Consider the following 4,547-nt stretch of genomic DNA (forward strand, 5'->3'; position numbering starts at 1 on the left):
TATATATATGGCACGGGCATTAGCTAGTTTTTATAATAGAAGACGTACGACAAGACCACAATATAAAAACTAGCTAATGCCCATGCCATATATATATTGTGGTCTTGTCATACGTCTTCTATTATAAAAACTAGCTAATGCCCGTGCCTTTGGCACGGAGGCTCCAAGTCCAAACTGACTTTAATTTTGATCGCACCCATTCGATCTTTGATTTTAATATTCCTCTTAACCCTCCCTTAATTATTATTGCCAGTTGTTTTGTCATGAACTTGTTTCAAAATAGTGAATGGATTCCTATGAAATGCTTTAGCTTTGCTTTGTGATTTTGTGTTCACACACTTGAACTATATAATCTAGTCGATGTCTGTTGCAATTAGAATTGGACATACATATATATTTTATTGCAAGTTAAATATTTTTCCAGACAAATCTCATATTATAATATTCTATGAAATTTGAAGTTAGCAAATTACTTGCGCCTATGCTCCTACCTTGAACTTGAATTTGAAATAGTAGTTCTTTGCATACCAAAGGCTAACCATAAAGCCTCCCACAGTTTGCATTTTCATCCAATGCTTCAAGTATCTTCTCTTGTGCGGCTTTATCTAGCAAAGCCTGTTCTTGCCGCCCTTAAGCTTGAAGTCAACTACCTTTGACAACAACTTGCCTGTGAAGACCAAAATATTCAAACCTGAAACAATGACCAAAACAAATAATTAGGATATGAGAATATACCATTTCCACCTAACCACCGCATTATCTCTCATTTTTATTTCTTGATTTTCTTGTTTATCAATGATTACTTTCTCACTTCATAGCACCATAAAGAGTGCTTCAAAGCCAAAGACAAATAATGGCAGAGTTTAAAATTCAATAATATGAACAAACCGTTTTTAAATGACAGTATACCAACTCTTTAAAATGAAATAGGTAACATTCTAACAAATATTTGGTCTGTAAATGTTGATGACAACAAAGTTTAAACAACCATATCTATATGCAAAAAAGTTGAAATGAGGTATAGATAATTAAAATTAACCTAAGCTAAAGTTGACTCTTCAAATTTCTCGAAGCAAATGCACATCATATTTTAGTAACAAATAGTTCAAAAACATCTAATCATCTAACAATGAAACGCCGATGTCGATTCTAGCCTAACAGCTAAACTATACGGAGTCAAATATCACTAAGATACACATAATCTATACTGATTTAGCATTTCAACCCCACTTAAAATTATTTAGTTAACTAATCTACATATACATAATGCAAAACTAAAAAGGATTGTAGATAAATAATCAACAAAATATTTCCAAAGAGAAAAAATAGTTTGGGGTATGGTCGAATACCTTTTCCAAGGGAAGTAGATAGATACATTAATCAGGTGTAACTTCTCCCACTATGAAGAACGACAACTGCAATAAAATTTCCAAAAACGTCATGCATCAAGGAAAATAAAAAAAAGGGGAGGGATTAAAATTAATAAAGTGTGTTAAACCATAATAAAGCCAATAAGTAGTCTTGACAAAACTTTACCCTTAGCTGAGGCAACCTTAGTCAGGGTAAAAAAAAAAGAAAACAAAACAAACCCTCTTAGCGTCAAGGTGCCTTGGGCCAACTTAGATCTCAGTGTCATATTTGACAACTAATATTGGTGATTATTAAACGCAGGTTGTGCAGTTTCTAAGTCTGGTTCAGTCAATTGCTTGTAACAATCTTTGCCAATAGTGTACTCCACTCCCATGACATAAACATAACAATGAAAATATAAAGCTTAATATATTTAAATAAGTAATCTAGCATCCTCGCATACAAAATCCATTTTTTTTTCACCACTACTATATTAGTTCAATAAAATAGAAACATAAAAAAAGGAGCATAAAATCATGTGCAAAGACGTACCTGAGAGAGAAAGCGCTTTAAGAGATTATCAAGCTTTGGTGCTTTCCTTTCTGGGGATGAATAATACATAAATAAGAAAAGTTCCAAATGGAAACAAAAGAATATCAGTCTAAGAATTCTATTAGAAAAAAATATACATATAAGGATCAAATAGTGGAACTTCTGAACTTGAGCTTCAAACCATACTTAGTACGTACCCGACAAAAAGTTGAGATAACAAATGTCAATTACGAATTAACAAAAAAAGAATGTAAAACAGTTAATAATAAACAAATAGTAATAATGTTTTTCTATTAGCCACTGATAAGAATCAATTATCATCTCTACACACAACAAAGTCCAATCAAACTATAGTCCAATTGAATACTGGTAGTCCAATCAAACTCTCATTTTTCGGGACAGATTTTAGGACGACGATTAGGTGGTAGCATTATTATAAAGAAGTATAAATTAGTCTGGCAAAAAATAGATACATGTTGAATATTAGCGAGTGAATGCTAAAGTTGGATCAAAACAACCTTTGAAAAGCTTACCGGAAAAGGTCATTTATAATTTTGTTATACAATTCAAGCTTGAAAGTGAGAGAGATGTTCCCGCCAGCCACCAATAAAGATGTCCCCACCAGCCAGCTTGAATTGGTCGATAAGACGCAAGGAATCAATGGCATACCTACTCTTTTACGTCTCTGAAAGATCAAATTCAATTTGCTTCCAAATAACCAATAGAAAACATGAAACTGCAAAAGCCAATTGTCATGTGTGGGTAGTTTAAGCTCAATCTCAAAATTAAACTTTATGATATTTTGAAATCCCCATAAGTGTGTTTTTATCCATGTGTTTTTTATATCAAGCCAAATCAAATAATTAACTTAAGATTAAAAAAAAAATGTTGAATGTTCATTGCTATAGTGAAGAGAAATTAGATAAAATGCAACTACTACATAGTACAATAGAATTGCAAACCTTATGAAAACTGTTATTTTAGAAGAACTCCTCAGAGATTGGCTGCTGAATCGCTTTCAGAGTTTGTTATACCTTGGAACCCAAAGGCCAAAACACAATAAAAAACTGCAGTATTCGTGACGATCTGCATAAAATTGACTACAGAGATTCAGTTTACAATTTTATCATTCTAGCTTACTTGGTGGTCATAAACAATTAGTGTGCAAATTTTCCTACATAAATGATAACTTGACTACACAAATGAACAGAGATGTTGCCATAAGAATATAAGATCATCACTACATATCAATGCCAAAAAAATGCTTCATACAAAGTATATTAAGATAATACCGGCCTTCATACAAAACCATGTATAAGAAAGAGATGAGATGGAAAATGATACTAAATATTGTAAACATTGATGTTCAAAACCAAGCAATTCATTCCAATAAGAAAATACCTAATGCATAGATTTGGAAGTTATGCTTAAAATTGTTGCATATTTGCAAAGTGAGCCGTGTTAGTTGAGCAAAAGTACTTTAGTTTTCCAGGAGTTGCAGCATAGGCTACATCCCACGTCCCTAGCCAGATTGCCAGAAGTTAGCAAAACAACCAAACATACAAATAAATGGATGAATAGATGCAACTACACCGAAGAATGACTTACTCACGTACTTGAGCATCTTCCAAATCACATAATCATCTTAGGGAGTGATTGCCTTTTCTTTTTTCTTTTTCTAGACATTTATTCAGACACCTATAAGGCAAATTAATAAGCATGATTTGGATTTACACAAATTCAAACCATAAAACAATTCACATAGGTAATGGATTGCAGTCCTCAAGAACGAAAATTCAGTAAGGTCAACTTAAAATAGAAATGAACGGAGATTATTAGAGGATCTTCAGTAAGTTCATATCTGGAATTCAACGACACTTCAAATCTGCAATAAGAAGGAATCCAAGCAAATTCAGTAACCCATCAAAACATAAGAACTGCATAAGTTTTTATTTACCTACCACAACAGTTTTTTGAGTTTCGAGTTTATGAAACAAACGGATCAGAAAGAGCAAAACAGTGTTGATCAGAAACAAACAATCCACAGAGACAACAGCTTGGTCCTTTTAATAGAATCGTGGAGGGGTGACAAAGAATTCACAGTGAGAGGTAGTTTGGAGAATGTGAAGTGGCAAAGGTTTTTTTTTTTTTTTTTTTTTTTCTAATTGTGGGAGAACAGAATGGTGGGGGAGAGAAAGTGAAGGGTTTTCTCCAATTTTCATAATTAATATCCCAAATTAATTCCTAATCCTACTCACACACTTTGCTGGCACTTATGGGAGAGAGAACGAAAGTAGATACGAAGGGTTTTCACTATTAAATAGTCGCAAAGAAAAAGAAACGAATTTGTTTGTTTAATCTCACAATTTAGAATCTAATTAATTTATAATCCAACTCATCTAATATGGGCCGTAATCTTGACACTCATCTCGACCCTTAATTTATACCCTCTTAAAATGAATCCTAGCAGTTGGTCATAAAACTTTCCTCCCTTGTTATATTAGACTAGGTAATGCCTGTGCCTTTGGCACGGATTGTTTTTGAATTTTTTGATTTGGATTGATTTTTTTAATATTATTTATTTATTTATTATTATTTTTTCTTGTTTAGATTCACTAATATTTTCTCCTAGCCACAGTTTTAAC

The 4,547-nt window shown here is 32.6% G+C and overlaps 1 long non-coding RNA gene across 2 annotated transcripts; it reads right to left on the reverse strand.

The window, feature by feature from the left end:
- Positions 1-379: 379 nt before the first annotated feature.
- Positions 380-4,063, reverse strand: LOC147517336 (uncharacterized). Of its 2 annotated transcripts, none has more exons than XR_015211417.1 (9): positions 3,864-4,063; positions 3,713-3,787; positions 3,519-3,600; positions 3,304-3,424; positions 2,865-2,988; positions 2,436-2,638; positions 1,903-1,952; positions 1,350-1,415; positions 380-691 (listed from the first exon to the last, which is right to left on the reverse strand). It is a non-coding gene; the product is annotated as an uncharacterized LOC147517336 (long non-coding RNA). The 2 variants fall into 2 exon arrangements; XR_015211416.1 differs by having other exon boundaries at positions 3,511-3,600.
- Positions 4,064-4,547: the final 484 nt, after the last annotated feature.

This window comes from Coptis chinensis, chromosome 2 (genome assembly GCF_015680905.1).
Source record: "Coptis chinensis isolate HL-2020 chromosome 2, ASM1568090v1, whole genome shotgun sequence".
Classification (NCBI taxonomy): Eukaryota; Viridiplantae; Streptophyta; class Magnoliopsida; order Ranunculales; family Ranunculaceae; genus Coptis; species Coptis chinensis.